The sequence below is a fragment of the Pseudorca crassidens genome, chromosome 7, assembly GCF_039906515.1.
Source record: "Pseudorca crassidens isolate mPseCra1 chromosome 7, mPseCra1.hap1, whole genome shotgun sequence".
NCBI classification, from domain to species: domain Eukaryota; kingdom Metazoa; phylum Chordata; class Mammalia; order Artiodactyla; family Delphinidae; genus Pseudorca; species Pseudorca crassidens.
Window position 1 is genome coordinate 94,617,093 of NC_090302.1, and position 19,614 is coordinate 94,636,706.

Genomic DNA, 19,614 nt, shown 5'->3' on the forward strand with positions numbered 1-19,614 from the left:
TCAGAAAATTATAAGACATTGTTGAAAGAGATTGAAGATGACACATGGAAAAAGAAAAATTTACCATACTCATGGAGTGGAAGAATTAATATTGTTAAAATGAGCATACTACCAAACACAAACTACAGATTCAATGCAATTCCTATCAAAATACCCATGGCATTTTTTTCACAGAAGTATAACAAATAATTCTAAAATTTGTACAGAAATAAAAGACTTCAAATAGCCAAAACAATCTTGAGAAAGAAGAACAAAGCTGGAAGTGTCACACACCTGGATTTCAAACTATACTCAAAGCTGCAATAATCAAAACAGTGCGGTACTGGCATAAAAAACAGGCACATAGATCAATGGAACAGAATAGAGAGTCCAGAAATAAACCCACACTTACATGGCCAATTAATCTACAGCAATGGGGGCAAGAATATGTAATGGAGAAAAGGACAGCTACATGCAAAAGAATCAAACAAGGCTACTTTCTCACACTATATACAAAAATAAACTAAAAATCAATTAAAGACTTAAATGTAATTCCTGACATAAATCTCCTAGAAGAAAATATAAGGAGTATACTATTTGATATTGATCTTAGCAATATATTTCTTTGAATTTGTCTCGCCAGGCATGAGAAATTAAAGCAAAAATAAATAGGACTACTTCAAAGTAAAACACTTTTGCCCAGTAGAGGAAACTATCAACAGAATGTAAATGCAGCCTACTGAATGCAAGAAGCTATTTGTAAATGACATATTCAATAAGAGTTTAAAATCCAAAATATACAAATAACTCATACAACTCAAAATAAAAAAAAAACAAAATAATTTGATCTAAAAATGGGCAGAGGAGCTAAACAGACATTTTTCCAGAGAAGACGTATAGACGACCAACAGACACATGAAAAGATGCTCAACATTGCTAATCATCAGGGAAATGCAAATGAAAACCACAATGAGAAACCACCTCACACCTGTCAGAAAGGCTATCATCAACAAATAACAAGTGTTGTCAAGGATGAGGAGAAGAGGGAATGCTTTTGTACTCTTGATGGGAAAGTAAATTCATGCAGACACTATGGAAAACAGTGTGGAGTTTCCTCAAAAAATTAAGAGTAGAACTACCATATGATCCAGCAATTTCACTTCTGGGTTTTTACCTGAAGAAAATGAAAGCACTAATTTGAAAAGGTATATGCATGTCAATGTTCAGAGCAGAATTATTTACAATAGCCAAGATATGGAAGCAACCTAGGTGTCCATCAACAGACGAATGGATAAAGAATATGTGAGATGTGTATACACACACACACAGAGACGTAATGGACTATTACTCAGCCATAAAAAAAGAATCTTGCCTTTGCAACAAAATTGATGGATCAAATTGGTATTATGCTAAGTGAAGTATGTCAGCCAGAGAAAGACAAATACTGCATGATCTCACTTATATGTGGAATCTAATACAAAATAAACAAAACAACAGAAAGAGACTCATAGATACAGAGAACAGATGGTCACCATGAGGGAGAGGTTTGGGGGTTTGGTCACAGTAGGTATCAATCTCTAGTTATATGATAAATAAGTCATGGGGATACAATACACAGTGTAAGGAATATGTTCAACATATGTAATAACTTTGTATGGGGACAGATGGTTACTAGATTTATCGTGGTGACCACCTCATAACCTATGCAAATGTCAAATCATGTTGTAGTACACCTGAGATTCACATAGTACTGTATGTCAACTATATTTCATTAAAAACATAAAATCTGGGCTTCCCTGGTGGCGCAGTGGTTGAGAGTCCGCCTGCCGATGCAGGGGACATGGGATCGTGCCCCTGTCCGGGAAGATCCCACATGCCGCGGAGCGGCTGGGCCTGTGAGCCATGGCCACTGAGCCTGCGCGTCCGGAGCCTGTGCTCCGCAACGGGAGAGGTCACAACAGTGAGAGGCCCGCATACCACACACACACACACACACACAAAAAGCATAAAATCTTATTCCTGACACTTGTTAAAGAACTGTAAGATCCATTTTATTCAAGGCAGGGACAATGGGGTTTCCTAGTGTGGGAGAGACATCAGATTCCACTCTGAATACAGTATGGGCAAGGGGGGATTTATGGTCAGAGAGGAGGATGGGGGTCAGTGGATAAAAAAATCACTGCGAAAATCATTGGGGATGAGGGTGGATTCTGGCTAAACCATCCTAAACAGGATTCCTGCTTAAAGCAGGCCAAGGTGATTGGACATCACCAAGGGGTTGTGGGGGAGGTGGTGGAGGATGAGGAACGTGATCAGATATTGAGTGTGATCAGATATGGAGGATGGGGAGGAGGGATGGCTAAACAGACTCCTCAGAATGCTTGCCAAAATTCGACAATGCGGAGTCCCCAAGTGGAGGCTTCACTTAAAAGAAAATTTTTTTAAAAAAATTATTTTTTTTAATTTTTAAAATTAAATTTTTAAAATTAAATTTTAAAAATTTTTTTTAAATAATATTTTTACTCAGAAAATCCTGAGTAAAATTTGGCCAAAGAGAGAGTCTGTCACCTCCCTACTGTGCACCCAGCCCCACACTCTGCCTCGACTCTTGGAATCTTCATTTTATATCCATAAGGGAAAGTGTAGCCCTGTGCAGCAGACTGTCATGAAGACACCTCCGATTTCAGGCTGCCCTGAGAACAGAGGGCTCATACCTTCTAAAAGAGGGCAAACTTTCCAAGGAAACCTGCCAAGGAGGCATCAGAACCTGTCTGTGTCCTGGGATGGAGCCGGAAGGGAAGGCCAGTGTGGTGAGGAAGGTGAGGGAAAGTCTCTTTGAAGAAGTGGCAGAGTGCTTTGCCTTTGCAGGGGCTGTTTTCCTCAGCACCTGCCAAATCAGCATGATTTGAGAGAATCCCTGGAAAACTGGGTGTGTGCACTCCCGAGCTGTTGTCTAACCCTGGCTTGGTGAAATCTGAGAGTCAGGAACTGGCTAAGAATGTTCTGAGGGCAGAAGGGTAGAGGCTGAGTAGCGTGGCTCCTGAGAGCAGACGGAAATCAAGGCAGTGAGCCCACGAGACATATCTTGGGAGACGGTGCTCAACAGGTAGGGACGGCCCCATGTTGTCCTTGACTCTACTAGTGTCCTAGGGACATAGGGCCATCTTCTGAGAACCCACAGGAACTCCCAAAAATAAAGATTCAGATCAAACAAACAGAAATAGAGGGGAGAAAGGAGGGTGCCAGGGCTGGGGTAGGTGGAATGGATAGTTGTTTAATGGATACATAGTTTCAGTTTGGGAAGATGAAAAAGTTCTGCAGATGAGTGGTGGTGATGCTTGCACAGCCATGTGACTATACTTTATGTCATCTAAGTGGCACCAATGTCCAGCTAAAATACCACCAGTGAGATAAGAATAAGGTAAGGTATTGCCCCTCCAACCTGTCCACCCCGGGAGACCGAAGCCACACAGGGAATGTGCCAGAAGGAAAGAGTCAGGCCTTGCTCCCTCCCTAGGGTGGGTTCTGAGGGTCAGTCCTGGAACCATGGTGGTTAGGAAACCCTGCCTCAAGAAAGACGGGACATCCATTCTAATGTAACATGTATAATGATTCATATCGCAGCACAAAACCAGAAGTTAACCTAAAGCAAAATGTTTGGATAAAATGGCAACATACATTACATGGAATGTTATTTGGCTATTAAACATTTTGAATTAGATCCACATCTATTGAATTGTAGGGATGTCTATGCTGTGAAGTAAGGAAAGAAGATGCACAGATTATCTATCTATCTATCATCTACCTTACGATTCCTTTATGATAAAACTCATCAAAGACAGACATTTGCCATTGACGTACATGTGTTTACACATTTCTATATGAGGTACAGGGCATGCTGAAAAGTGTGTAACACCTGTTCCATGATGGTGTTAAAAGGATGAGGGAGAGAGAGACAAGAAATAAAGAGACTGAAACAAAATGGAGAAACATAAGCATGAGCAATGTTAACTAAAACTGCTGATTATAGTAAATCTATTTAGTATCTTTCTTTACGGATATAAAAATGAATATGCACAGGAAAAGGGAAAAGAGATTCAGGGAAAGGATAGAATTTTGAACTTCTGGAACTTCAATTTTTTAATAAAGTTTATTTTGAAAAAAAATTTAGATTTAACAGAAAAGTTACAAAAATATTAGAATTTTCATATACCCTTCACTGACTTCCCCTCATCATTAATATCTTTCATTATCAATGGTACAGTTGTCAAAACGAAGAAACTGACATTGGTACATTACTATTAACTAGACTGTGGATTTTATTTGGATTTCACCAGTTTTTCTATTAATATCCTCTTTCAGTTCCAGGATCCAACTCAGGGTACCACACTGCATTTGTTGTCATGTTATGATGGCTTTTTAAAACTTAACTGGGTTGTGATGTCATAGCTGCTTCTCTATTATCTTTAGGGCTTCAACATTTACTTCAATATAGGTTTGCTATAAAGTAAAAAGTATTTTAATGATTTGATCATGCTTGGTCAGGTTTCTTTCCAAGGTCATTCCTCATGTGCCTCATCTTCCCTTTCTAACTGGGTCAGTCTTTCTACATACCTTCTTGGTGCTTCAGCCACTTGGAACAAGTTGTACTGTGCCAATGCCACATTCTTGTTTTCTGCCTTATATTGCTTCTAAATCTGTCTGTCAAGGTCCTGGATCAAGTCTTTCCAGATCTGCCCTGAGTCAGGCTGTATATTTTCTGTAGGACTCAGCCCCACCCCGTAGGCCCACCAGCCCCACAGTACATGTGGGGTTCTCCTTCTGGCCTGGGAGTACATGACACAGGGTGCTGTCATGTTTATTTCTGCACCATGGTGCCCAGCTCAGTGCCTTGGACTATAGGTGGTTGGTAGACAGAAAGAAGGAAGAAAGGGAGGGAGAGAAAAGTTGAATTAAGTCCATCTTCCACATGGCCTCTGCCTTGTTGCTATTATTGCTCAGTCAGCAATGAGGGTTGAAGGGGGACTTTGTGTCCTGGGAATGGTAGATGGAGCAGACATATTTTATTTCTGGTCAAGATGTCTGTGAAAATAACCCATATTCATAATAGCATCATTTACATTAGCCAAAAGATGGAAATAACCTAAATGCCCATTAATGGATGAATATATAAAATATGGTATATACAAATAACACATTCTGCAACATGGATGAACCTTGAGGATAATATGCTAAGTGAGCTAAGCCAGCCACAAAAGGACTGTATGATTCCATTTATATGAGAGACCCAGAATAGTCAAATTCATGAAGTAGAATGGTGGGTGCCAGGGGCTGGGGGAAGGAGTTAGTGTTTAATGGGGAGAGAGTTTCAGTTTTGGAAGATGAAAAAGTTCTGGAGATGGATGGTGGTTGATGGTTCCACAATGATGTGAATGCAGTTGATGTCACTAAACTGAAGACTTGAAAATGGTTAAAATGGTAAATTTTATGTCATGCATATTTTACCACAAATTTTAAAAAAATGACTGTAAAAATAATCTTTGGACCTTGGTTTACAAGGTGACTAAGCACTCTCTTGTCCTCCTTTATGACTGAAAACAGAAAATTAATCATTTAAAGTCTGTTAAGTACGGACCCCAGGTGACAGGAGACACAAAAAGATCCCCGGTGACTGGTGAGCTTCCATTTGTGCTGTGACAACAAGGAGGAAGTGACAGAAATGACAACCAATAATGGGATAAAAAACTCATGAAAAGGATAAATTGGAACACCTAAGTCTGGGGAAGACGATGAAAGAAAAACCATGACTTGTCCCCAGAGACAACGGCCTCCCTCTGCCATGTGCCTGAAGGCAGAGGACACTTTCAATCATCCCCCAAAGCTTTGGAGAAAGGCAATGGGGTGATTCACCCAGAAACTCTACAGTGTCCTGTGGGTACAAGCAGGTAAACACGTCGGCACCGGAACAACACACCTAGTTCTAATTCACTGATGGTTGGCAGTATTGTAAGAGGTGCCACTCAGTATTTCTTTTTCAAAGCCTAGACCCATTAAAAAAAATTATAAAGTAGAAAAGTAGATTAAGGAAGCATTGGGTTGCCTCATGGGCTGTGAATGAAAGGTAAACAGTAGGCGTTTTGTAACCAAGGTGCAATGTCAGACACTCACTCATGATTGGTATGCAGGCATTAGAATTGCATGTCAATTTCTCATGAGTTATTTATTAATGCTAATGAGAGTATTTCAATGGGAATGAAGGATTAACTCGAGGAAGATTTTAGGATGGTTTAAAACCTAACACAGGACACGGCCCTGAGCCGAGCTGTCGGCGCTGCAGTTTTGCACCAGGAAACCTGGTCTGAGGTGTTGGCGGTTTGCGAGGCACTTGCACGCGGTGCCCTGGAGGCTGGTGGACTAGACTCAGCACAGAGGAAACAAGGTGAGGGCTCAGCAGGAAGATGAGGATGAGAGCTCATCGGACAGTGGATCTGCTGGACTTGATTCTGGACGTCCAGCCCTGAGAACTGTGAGAAGGGACTCTCTGCACTTCTTGGACTTTGGTAACTGTTTCCTTTCCCATGTTAGCCATGTGGATGAAAGGCTCTTGGTGCTGCAGCCAGGAACCAGTGCTGTGCCTCTGAGGTGGCAGAGTCAACTTCAGGACAATGGTCCACAAGAGACCTCCCAGCTCCACATAATATCAAATGGCGAAAATCTCCCAGAGATCTCCATCTCAACACCAGCACCCAGCTTCACTTAACGACCAGCAAGCTACAGTGCTGGACATCCTATGCCAAACAACTAAAAAGACAGGAACACAACCCCACCCATTAGCAGAGAGGCTGCCTAAAATCATAATAAGTCAATAGACATCCAAAACACACCACCAGACGTAGACCTGCCCACCAGAAAAACAAGATCCAGCCTCATTCATCAGAACACAGGCACTAGTCCCTGCCACCAGGAAGCCTACACAACCCACTGAAAAAACCTTAGCCACTGGGGACAGACATCAAAAACAGTGGGAACTACGAACCTGCAGCCTGCAAAAAGGAGACCCCAAACACAGAACGACAAGCAAAATGAGAAGACAGAAAAACACACAGCAGATGAAGGAGCAAGATAAAAACCCACCAGACCTAACAAATGAAGAAGAAATAGGCAGTCTAACTGAAAAATAATTCAGAAAAATGATAGTAAAGATGATCCAAAATCTTGGAAATAGAATATACAAAATGCAAGAAACATTTAACAAGGACCTAACATTTAACATTTAGAAGAACTAAAGGTGAAACAAACAACAATGAACAACACAATAAATGAAATTAAAAATACTCTAGATGGGATCAATAGCAGAATAACTGAGGCAGAAGAACGGATAGGTGACCTGGAAGATAAAATAGTGGAAATAACTACTGCAGAGCAGAATAAAGAAAAAAGAATGAAAAGAACTGAGGACAGTCTCAGAGACCTCTGGGACAACATTAAATGCACCAACATTTGAATTATAGGGGTTCCAGAAGAAAAAGACAAAAAGAAAGGGACTGAGAAAATATTTGAAGAGATTATAGCTGAAAATTTCCCTAATACAGGAAAGGAAATAGTTAATCAAGTCCAGGAAGCACAGAGAGTCCCATACAGGATAAATACAAGGAGAAATATGCCAATACAAATATTAATCAAACTGTCAAAAATTAAATACAAAGAAAACATATTAAAAGCAGCAAGGGAAAAACAACAAATAACACACAAGGGAATCCCCATAAGGTTAACAGCTGACCTTTCAGCAGAAACTCTGCAAGACAGAAGGGACTGGCAGGACATATTTAAATTGATGAAGGAGAAAAACCTGCAACCAAGATTACTATACCCAGCAAAGATCTCATTCAGATTTAATTGAGGAATTAAAACCTTTACAGACAAGCAAAAGCTGAGAGAGATCAGCACCACCAAACCAGCTTTACAACGATGGCAAAAGGAACTTCTCTAGGCAAGAAATGCAAGAGAAGGAAAAGACCTACAATAACAAAACCAAAACAATTAAGAAAATGGGAATAGGAACATATATATTGATAATTACCTTAAATGTAAATGGACTAAATGCTCACACCAAAAGACACAGATTGGATTAATTGATACAAAAACAAGACCCATATATTTGCTGTCTACAAGAGATACACTACAGACCTAGAGACACATACAGACTGAAAGTAAGGGGATGGAAAAAGATATTTCATGCAAATGGTAAACAAAAGAAAGCTGGAGTAGCAATTCTCATATCAGACAAAATAGACTTTAAAATAAAGACTATTAGAAGAGACAAAGAAGGACACTACATAATGATCAAGGGATCGATCCAAGAAGAAGGTATAACAATTGTAAATATTTATGCACCCAACATAGAAGCACCTCAATATATAAGGCAAATACTAACAGCCATAAAAGGGGAAATCGACAGTAACACATTCATAGTAGGGAACTTTAACACACCACTTTCAGCAATGGACAGATCATCCAAAATGAAAATAAATAAGGAAACACAAGCTTTAAATGATACATTAAACAAGATGGACTTAATTGATATTTATAGGACATTCCATCCAAAAAAACCCAGAATACACATTTTTCTCAGTGCTCATGGAACATTCTCCAGGATAGATCATATCTTGGGTCACAAATCAAGCCTTGGTAAATTTAAGAAAATTGAAATTGTATTAAGTATCTTTTCCGACCACAACACTATGAGACTAGATATCAATTACAGGAAAAGATCTGAAAAAATACACACATGGAGGATAAGCAATACACTACTTAATAATGAAGTGATCACTGAAGAAATCAAAGAGGAAATTAAAAAATACCTAGAAACAAATGACAATGGAGACACAACGACCCAAAATCTATGGGATGCAGCAAAAGCAGTTCTAAGAGGGAGGTCTATAGCAATACAATCCTACCCTAAGAAACAGGAAACATCTCGAATAAACAACCTAACCTTGCACCTAAAGCAATTAAAGAAAGAAGAACAAAAAAACCCCAAAGTTAGCAGAAGGAAAGAAATCATAAAAATCAGATCAGAAATAAATGAAAAAGAAATGAAGGAAACGATAGCAAAGATCAATAAAACTAAAAGCTGGTTCTTTGAGAAGATAAACAAAATTGATAAACCATTAGCCAGACTCATCAAAAAAAAAAAAAAGGGAGAAGACTCAAATCAATAGAATTAGAAGTGAAAAAGGACAAGTAACAGGTGACACTGCGGAAATACAAAACATCATGAGAGATTACTGCAAGCAACTCTATGCCAATAAAATGGAAAACCTGGAAGAAATGGACAAATTCTTAGAAATGCACAACCTGCCAAGACTGAATCAGGAAGAAATAGAAAATATGACCAGACCAATCACAAGCACTGAAATTGAAACTGTGATTAAAAATATTTCAACAAACAAAAGCCCAGAACCAGATGGCTTCACAGGTGAATTCTATCAAACATTTAGAGAAGAGCTAACACCTATCCTTCTCAAACTCTTCCAAAATATAGCAGAGGGAGGAACACTCCCAAACTCATTTTACAAGGCCACCGTCACACTGATACCACAACCAGACAAGGATGTCACAAAGAAAGAAAACTACAGGCCAATATCACTGATGAACATAGATGCAAAAATCCTCAACAAAATACTAGCAAACAGAATACGACAGCACATTAAATGGATCATACACCATGATCAAGTGGGGTTTATTCCAGGAATGCAAGGATTTTTAAATATATGCAAATCAATCAACGTGATACACCATATTAACAAATTGAAGTAGAAAAACCATATGATCATCTCAATAGATGCAGAGAAAGCTTTCAACAAAATTCAAAACCCATTTATGACAAAAACCCTCCAGAAAGTAGGCATAGAGGGAACTTTCCTCAATATAATAAAGGCCATATATGACAAACCCACAGCCAACATCATCCTCAATGGTGAAAAACTGAAAGCATTTCCACTAAGATCAGAAACAAGACAAGGTTGCCCACTCTCACCACTCTTATTCAACATAGTTTTGGAAGTTTTAGCCATAGCCATCAGAGAAGAAAAGTAAATAAAATGAATCCAAATCGGAAAAGAAGAAGTAAAGCTGTAACTGTTTGCAGATGACATGATACTATACATAGAGAATCCTAAAGATGCTACCAGAAAACTACTAGAGCTAATCAATGAATTTGGTAAAGTAGCAGGATACAAAATTAATGCACAGAAATCTCTGGCATTCCTATACACTAATGATGAAAAATCTGAAAGTGAAATTAAGAAAACACTCTCATTTACCATTGCAACCAAAAGAATAAAATATCTAGGAATAAACTTACCATAGGAGACAAAAGTCCTGTATGTAGAAAATTATAAGACATTGATGAAAGAAATTAAAGATGATACAAATAGATGGAGAAATATACCATGTTCTTGGATTGGAAGAATCAACATTGTGAAAATGACTCTACTACCCAAAGCAATCTACAAATTCAATGCAATCTGTATCAAACTACTACTGGCATTTTTCACAGAACTAGAACAAAAAATTTCGCAATTTGTATGGAAACACAAAAGACCCCGAAGAGCCAAAGCAATCTTGAGAATGAGAAACGGAGCTGGAGGAATCAGGCTCCCTGACTTCAGACTATACTACAAAGCTACAGTAATCAAGACAGTATGGTACTGGTACAGAAACAGAATGATAGATCAATGGAACAGGATAGAAAGCCCAGAGATAAATCCATGCACATATGGTCACCTTATCTTTGATAATGGAGGCAGGAATGTACAGTGGAGAAAGGACAGCCTCTTCAGTAAGTGATGCTGGGAAAACTGGACAGGTACTTGTAAAAGTATGAGATTAGATCACTCCCTAACACCATACACAAAAATAAGCTCAAAATGGATTAAAGACCTAAATGTAAGGCCATAAACTCTCAAACTCATAGAGGAAAACATAGGCAGAACACTCTATGAAATAAATCACAGCAAGATCCTTTTTGACCCACCTCCTAGAGAAATGGAAATAAAAACAACAATAAACAAATGGGACCTAATGAAACTTCAAAGCTTTTGCACAGCAAAGGAAACCATAAACAAGACCAAAAGCCAGCCCTCAGAATGGGAGAAAATATTTGCAAATGAAGCGACTGACAAAGGATTAATCTCCAAAATTTATAAGCAGCTCATGCAGCTCAATAACAAAAAAAACAAACAACCCAATCCAAAAATGGGCAGAAGACCTAAATAGACATTTCTCCAAAGAAGATATAGACAGCCAACAAACACATGAAAGAATGCTCAACATCATTAATCATTAGATAAATGCAAATCAAAACTACAATGTGACATCATCTCACACCAGTCAGAATGGCCATCATCAAAAAATCTAAAAACAATAAATGCTGGAGAGGGTGTGGAGAAAAGGGAAGCCTCTTGCACTGTTGGTGGGAATGTAAATTGATACAGCCACTGTGGAGAACAGTATGGAGGTTCCTTAAAAACCTACAAATTGGACCACCATATGACCCAGCAATCCCACTACTGGGCATATACCCTGAGAAAACCATAATTCAAAAAGAGTCATGTACCAAAATGTTCATTGCAGCTCTATTTACAATAGCCCGGAGATAGAAACAACCTAAGTGTCCATCATTGGAGGAATGGATAAAGAAGATGTGGCACATATATACAATGGAATATTACTCAGCCATAAAAAGAAACGAAATTGAGCTATTCATAATGAGGTGGATAGACCTAGAGTCTGTCATACAGAGTGAAGTAAGTCAGAAAGAGAAAGACAAATACCATATGCTAACACATATATATGGAATTTAAGGAAAAAATGTCATGAAGAACCTAGGGGTAAGACAGGAATAAAGACACAGGCCTACTAGAGCATGGACTGGAGGATATGGGGAGGGGAAGGGTAAGCTGTGACAAAGCGAGAGAGAGGCATGGACATATATACACTACCAAATGTAAGGTAGATAGCTAGTGGGAAGCAGCTGCATAGCACAGGGAGATCAGCTCAGTGCTTTGTGACCGCCTGGAGGGGTGAGATGGGGAGGGTGGAAGGGAGGGAGATGCAAGAGGGAAGAGATATGGGAACATATGTATATGTATAACGTATTCACTTTGTTATAAAGCAGAAACTAACACAACATTGTAAAGCAATTATACACCAATAAAGATGTAAAAAAAAAAAAAAAAAACCTAACACAGTGGTTTTAGTTGTCTGTTGCTGCCTAACAAACCTCAGTGGCTTTAAAATGGCATATCTTTATTATCTTACAATTTCTGGTGGTCAGGAATCCAGGTGTGTCTTCCGTGAGTGGTTCTGGTTCAGGGTCGCAGAAGCTGCAATCTGGGTGTTGGAGAATCTGCAGTTCTCTCAAAACTGGTGTGAAACGGGAGTCTCTTCTTCCAAGCTCACTTCCATAGTTCTGGGCAGGATTCTGGTCTTTGCACATGTTGGATTGAAGGCCTCTGTTCTTTGCTGGCTGGAGCTATCAGTTCTTGGCTAAGGGGCCTCTCGTGAGGCAGATCACATCAGGGCAGCTGGCTTCCTGCAGAGTGAGTTAGCAAAATGCAAGAGAGGGTGAATGCAGGGACAGGAGGCAAGATCTTTTGTTCCCTAAACATGGAAGTGACATCCCATCGCTTTGTAGAAGCAAGTCACTAAGTCCAGCCCTCACTCATGGAGGGGGTTGACACAGGGCTTTGGATGCCAGCAGGCCCTGGGTTCCCTTTTAGAAACTGCCTATCAACATCAAGATGAAGAATGACGTTAGCCGACATCCTTGGAAACAAATGTTCACAGTGAGTTTTAACAGCTGGCACATGCCTTAGAACTTGGCTTCCCTCTTTTCTGACAAGGAACTGCCCCATGAATGTGTCATTTAATGGGTGGAGGGGAGGTAGTGGGTAGAAGCAGATCTAGGTTCCCATCAGCATGTTCCTCCTGAGGGAGCACTGACCTGACCAGGACAAAGTCCTCTCTTCTAAGAGCAGGGGAAAATGCAGGACTTTGTCTCCATCAGAAGCTGTTATCTCTGGTTTCCAAGGGTGGCCCAGGATTGCTTCAGGGGAAAAGATTCAAGGAGTGGGCATGGAGGGGGGTGAGTTGAGAAGAGACCCTTCTCCAGGGTCAGTTCCTGGACAGAGGCAGCCACTTTCTTGTGGTCAGTAACTGGGTAGCATGGCCAGCAGAACCTGGCTTGCCTGTTCCGGCTTTTTAATTAAGAGGTGGCAGCTGTTGAATGCTCCTGCAAGCCAGGCACAGACAGTGCTTTCCCTGTGTCACCTCACTCACCCCTCATAAGACCTCTATGGAGGGGGTGCTGTTTTACCTCGTTTTAAATCTGGGAAAATTGAGGCTACAGGATTGAGCCATCTGCTGGAGGACCTGGGACCAGTAGGTGGCAGAACCCAGATTTCATGGCTTGTCTGGATCCAAAGTCTTCACTTCTCTGTTTAAAAAATTCCAATGCACATCCAAGAGAGGTAACCGCATTAGTTGTTTCTGAAACTGAATGTTACTTAATATGAGTCAGCGGTGAATGTAAGTTAATGTGCAGCCTCCCAGCTTCTCTGAGGGCTGTGAGAGGTGTCAGGCTGGAGTGGCCTTCCTGGAATCCCAGGGGTTTCCACAGAAAGGCATCCTTCTGGGAAGACTCTTATGCCCCATTTTTATCCTTAGTTGGTCCCAACAGTGCTCTAAGGGCTGTGGAAGCACCCCTTCACATGCTCTGGTAGGTACATCCTTCAACACACCACCACACTGCACAAATGTGAAACACACATTGCAAGTGCATTTGTGACCTGGATACAGTGTTACAAGAAAGGGTTGCTGGAGATTTAAGGGACACCTATGGCTTACATAGAAAGTATTCTTTTGTAGCTATCAATTCCCAGTGGTGAAGCATGGCCAAGCAGGGGCAGATTATTCCTTATCGTAACTGGGACATTGCTCAAATTCTGCCTACAGGATATAATCACAATTGATTTTATTTTCATCTTCTGTGGTACCTATGAAACTTACATGATGGGAATAATCTTTCCCCACCTCTGGATGAAAATCCAGCTGGCCCCCTGACCTCTGTGCTCGCTCTCACCTAATGGAGGGTCCTAGAGTGGGTGGAGTCATGCACACTGTCTCGGGGTCTCATCCACACCTAAGGTGTCCAATCCCAGACTGGAATCAATCTTCACCTCCACCTCCATCTGCCCACCTGGCACTGTGGGCTGATTGCTTGAAGAAGGAACCATATATTCCCCCCTTCCCATCCTTTTATTTTTCTCTTTTCTCCATCCAACTTTGCAGTTTTGGATCCTCCAGGGTGAGCCTGGGGAAGGAAAGAAAGGGAAGAAAACACAGTCTGTTGTGTGCATTTATTTTCTATCTGCGGAGGGAGCCTCTGGGACAGGTATGGTTGGGATTTTCTCTGAGGCACTTTCTGTGGTTCTCCCAGCAATGTTCCACTGCTGGGCTCTGCAGCTGTGGTTTTCAGGGTAGGGTGGTGCGTCTTCTCGGAGGGCAGCTGCTGTCCCTCAGGCCTTGGTTTTGCCAGGTGTCCACTGTACTTGCTAACTCTTGCCTTCAGGGAAGTGGACCCCTGACAGGTGATCCTTCTAGGGAGACTTAGGCATCTCCAGACAAGCTTTCTCTCCCCCAAACATCACATCAATTCCACCAGAAGCACTCAGATCCTTTGACCTTTCTCAGCATGGAAGTGTGGTTACCTGCTCTGGTGGGTAGCCTCCAGGGTGGCCCCAAATGGTCTTGCCTCCTGGAACTCACACCCCTGTGAAAACCCTTCCATTTGAGTGCTGGCTGGACCTAATGATTCACTTCTAACCCATAGATTATAGCCAAAGTGATAGGATGCCACTTCTTAGATTGGGCTATAGAAAGACAGTGACTTCAATCTTTTTTCACTCATATTTCACTGGAGATTCATCCAGGTTGTTACTGTATCAATAATCTCTTCCTGGGACTTCCCTGGTGGCCCAGGGGTTAAGAATCCGCCTGCCAATGCAGGGGACATGGGTTCGAGCCCTGGTCCGGGAAGATCCCACATGCCGCGGAGCAACTAAGCCCGTTCGCCACAACTACTGAGCCTGTGCTCTAGAGCCCGCGAGCCACAACTACTGAAGCCCACGCACCTAGAGCCCATGCTCCGCAACAAGAGAAGCCACTGCAATGAGAAGCCTGTGCACCACAACGAAGACCCAACACAGCCAAACATAAATAAAAATAATAATAATAATAATAATCTCTTCCTCTTTGTTGCTGAGTTGTGTTCCATGGTATGGAAGGACCACAGTTTATTTAATCATTCACCCACTGAAGGACATCAGAGTTTTTTCCAGTTTTTGACTATTAGAGGTAAAACTGCATGAACATTCATGTACAAGTATTTCTGTGAACTTAAGTCTTCATTTCTTTGGGATAAATGCCCAGAAGTATAATTTCTGGGTCATAAGGTAGTCACATAATTTTTTTAAGAAACTGTGCTCTGTTCCATTTTATATTCTCACGAGTAATGTATGAGTAATCCAGTTTCTCTGCATCCTTACCTACATTTGGTGCTGTCACCATTTTTTTTTAAATTTTAGTCATTCTGACAGTTGTGTAGTGATATCTTATTGTGATTTTAATGTACATTTCCCCCAAAGCTAATGTTGAACATCTTTTCATATGCTTATTTGCCACCTGTATACCTTCTTTGGTGAAATGTCTCATTTCTTTTGCCCAATTTCTAAGGATTTTTTTTAACTGTTCAGTGTTGATAATTCTTTATATATTCTAGTTATTTGCCCTTTGTCAGGTACATGGTTTGCAAATATTTTCTCCCAGACTATAGTTTGTCTTCTTACCCTCTTGCAAAACTTTTGCAGAACAAAAGTTTTAAATTTTGATGAAATCCAAGTTAACAATTTTTCCTTTTCTGCAACATGTTTTGGTGTAAAGTCTAAGAAATTTTTGCCTAGCCTTAGATCCTGAGGGTATTTTTTTCCTTTTTCTTTTTACTAATATTTTTAAAGCTTTATGTTCATAAACCATTTTGAGTTGTTTTATATAAGGAATAAGAATTCAGTGAAGGTTCATGTTTTGTGTTAAGAATGTCCAAAAGCTCCAGAACAATTTATTGAAAAAGCTGTCTTTCCTCCATTGAATTCTTTTTGCACATTTGTCAAAAATCAGTTGTATGTATTTCCCCAGGTCTATTTCTGGGTTCTCTCTCTGTTCCATTGATCTATTTATCCCCCCACCAATACCACACAGTCTGTAACTATAGCTACATAACAGTTCATTCTGCTTGCTTTGGGTTCATTTTATTTTTCTAGGTTCTTGAGATGGGAGCTTAGATTATTACTATGATACTTCTTATCTTTTCTAATGTATACATTTAATGCTATAACTTTTCCTCTCACTGTTGTTTTGGTTGTTGTCCATAAAATTTGATATGTTGTATTTTCATTTTCATTCAATTCAGTACATTTTTATTTTCCTTGAGACTTTTTGTTGACCCATAGATTATTTAAAAGTATGTTTTTAGTCTGTGTTTGGAGATTTACTTCTTATTGTTCTGTTATTTATTTCTAGCTTGACTTCATTTTTGTCAGAGAACATATTCTGCATGATTTAAATTCTTTTAAATTTTCTTAGATTTGTTTTATGGCCCAGGATATTAGCTATCTTGGTATATATCTTGTGGGCACTTGAAAAGAATATGTTTTCTACTGTTGTTGGGTAGAGGAGTCTATAAATATGGATTAGACCTCTTGGTTAATGGTGTTATTGAGTTTTTACTTCTATGTTCTTGCTGATTTGTTTTGTCTAGTTCTATTGATTGTTGAGAGAGGGATGTTTGAATTTGTATCTGTAATTGTGGAATTCGTTCAATTCTGTCAGTTTTTGCTTCACATATTTTTCACCTCTGTTGTTGATTGTATAGAAAGTTAAGACTGCTATATTGATAATTTGATCATTATGTGTTTGGAAATTTCTCTCTCTGTGTTTGGAAATTTCCCTTGCTCTGAAGTCTGCTTTATCTGATATTAATATAGCCACTACTGCTTTCATTAATGTTTGCATGATAAAAATTTTTCTATTCTTTTATTTTCAACATGTTTAGATCAGCTATTTGAAGTGTGGCTGCATATAGTTAAATAATCTCTTTTAATTTACTTTATTAATTTCCATCTTTTGATTGATGTGTTTAAATCATTTATATTTATTGTAATTATTGGTATGTTAGGGCTTAAATCTTCCATTTTATTAGTTTTTCTGTTTGTTCTCTCAGTTGTTCCTTTCTCTGTTTTTTTTCCTGTTTTTCTGTGGGTTACTCAAACATTTTTTAGGATTTTATTTTGAATTAGCAATTGTGTTTTGAGTGTGTCTCTTAATATAGCTTTTTTAAAAATAATTGCTCTAGATATTACATTATACATACATTTCTTATCAGTCTACTGGTGGTGTCATTTTACCAGTTCAAGTGAAGTGTAGAAACCTTGTACCCTCTCCCCTTCATATAACATGAATGTCTTAAATATTTCCTTTAAATATATTTAGAACCATATCAGACTGGTATAAAATTTGCTTAAATTATCAAACATTTAGAAAACTCAAGAGAGGGACAATCTATTATATTTACCTATATTTTTGCTTACCCTGTTCTTCCTTCTTTCCTGATGTGCCAAAGATTCATTTCTTGTTTGTTTCCTTTTTGTTTATAGAACTTCTTTTAGCCATTCTTTTAGGGTAATTCTGATTGCAACAAATTATCTTAGTTTATTTTATCTGAAATTGTCTTTATTTTTTCTTTATTCATATATATAGGAATCATTTACAGGATTAGTTTATATGAGGGATTCATATACAGGATACAGGATTCTGGGTTGACAGTTTTTTTCTTTAAGCATTTGCAAAGTGTTGTGCCACTTCTTTTTGGTCTCTAATGGTTTCTGATGAGAATCCATTGTCATGAGAATTATTTTTCACCTATAGGTAAGGTGTCATTTCTCTTTCACTGCTTTCAATACATGTTCTTTATTTTCATTTTTCAGACGTTTGATTATTATGTGTCTTGGTGTGGATTTCCTTGAGTTTTTACTGTTAGGATTCTCTCAGATTCTCAAACCTGTAGGTTTATAGATGGTATTTTTTTCTAAATACAGGAAATTTTCAGCAATTATTTCTTTGAGTACTCTTATAGTTTCACTCTCTTTGACCTCTCCTTCCAGGATTCCAATGGTACAAATATTAGATATTTTGTTATAGTCCCACAGGTCCCTGAGTCTCTTTTCATTTTTTAAGTCATTTTTTCTTTCTATTGCTTGGATTGGGCTTTTTTCCAGTTCACTGATTCTTTCCTCTGTACCCTCCATTCTGCTGTTGTCTTTCCATTTATTCTTTATTATTGTTATTGTATTTCCCAGTTTTACGATTTCCATTTGGGTCTTCTTTGCATCTTCTATTTCTTTGCTTAGACTTTCAAATGTTTCATAAGTTTGAAGCATGTTCATAATTGTTTATTGAAACATTTTTATGTTGATACATTTAAAGTCTTTGTCAGAGAATTCTAACATATTTGACAACTTGGTGTTAGGATCTATTAATTATCTTTTTTCATTTAGTTTGAAATCTAAAATCTAAAAATGAGTTATTTTTTATTGAAACCTGGAAATTCAGGGACTATGGTATGAGAATTTGGATGTTATTTGTTTTCCATTTCAGTTGGCTTTCGTGACACTGTGGAAGAATGGGATGCAGGGCCTTTTAGGATGCCTCTTTACTGCCTGGAGGACACAGAAGTCAACACTTCCCACTTGGCTGCTGCTGGCATGAGTGAGTGTTAGGCCACAGGTTTAAGTGCGATTTTGCTAAAAGGAGAGAATTTCACTGAAAGCTTCTGTCTTACTATTCTGGGTCCCCTTGTCCTTTGGCTAGAAAAAGAATAAATTTGTTGAGGTATTTTTGTCTGCATATTATTCAGCTTCAAATTGGAGCTGTATGAGGCAAAAAGAAAACCCAGAAACTACTACCATGTTGATTCCCTCATCCCAAGGTCCTTAGCTGTCCTGCCTTCTTCTCTCCACCTTTCAGAATCTTCTTAGGTTGTTGTTTATATAATGTCTAGGGTTTTCAGTTGTACCTGGTGGGAGGAACAGGGAAACATACAGCTACTCCATCTTCTTGGAAGCAGAAGTTAAATAAGTTTACTTTGAAACCAAGGAAAAAAAACCACACAGCACTGGGACTATATTTTCTCAAAGGAGGAGTTTCAACAGATGTCACAAGGCTTCCCTGGTGGCGCAGTGGTTGAGAGTCCTCCTGCCGATGCAGGGGACGTGGGTTCGTGCCCCAGTCCGGGAGGCTCCCACATGCCGTGGAGCGGCTGGGTCTGTGAGCCATGGCCGCTGAGCCTGCGCGTCCGGAGCCTGTGCTCCGCAACGGGAGAGGCCACAAGAGTGAGAGGCCCGTGTACTGCAAAAAAAAAAAAAAAAAAAAGATGTCACAAAGCAGAAGAAACTGGGAGATGGCACAATTCTCCAACATACCAATACCAAAACCCAACACACAAACACATTTCCATTA

The 19,614-nt window shown here is 39.4% G+C and overlaps 2 long non-coding RNA genes across 2 annotated transcripts in view; one reads left to right on the forward strand and one right to left on the reverse strand.

Moving 5' to 3' along the window:
- LOC137227124 (uncharacterized) overlaps nt 1-12,640 on the reverse strand; it is a 95,822-nt gene extending 83,182 nt beyond the window's left edge. Inside the window, exon 1 of the long non-coding RNA XR_010944714.1 lies at nt 12,304-12,640. This is a non-coding gene — a long non-coding RNA (uncharacterized lncRNA). The remainder of the gene's footprint in view (nt 1-12,303) is intronic.
- On the forward strand, nt 12,614-18,981 carry LOC137227123 (uncharacterized). Its single transcript, XR_010944713.1, has 3 exons — nt 12,614-12,830; nt 14,335-14,437; nt 18,754-18,981. It is a non-coding gene; the product is annotated as an uncharacterized lncRNA (long non-coding RNA).
- Nucleotides 18,982-19,614: the final 633 nt, after the last annotated feature.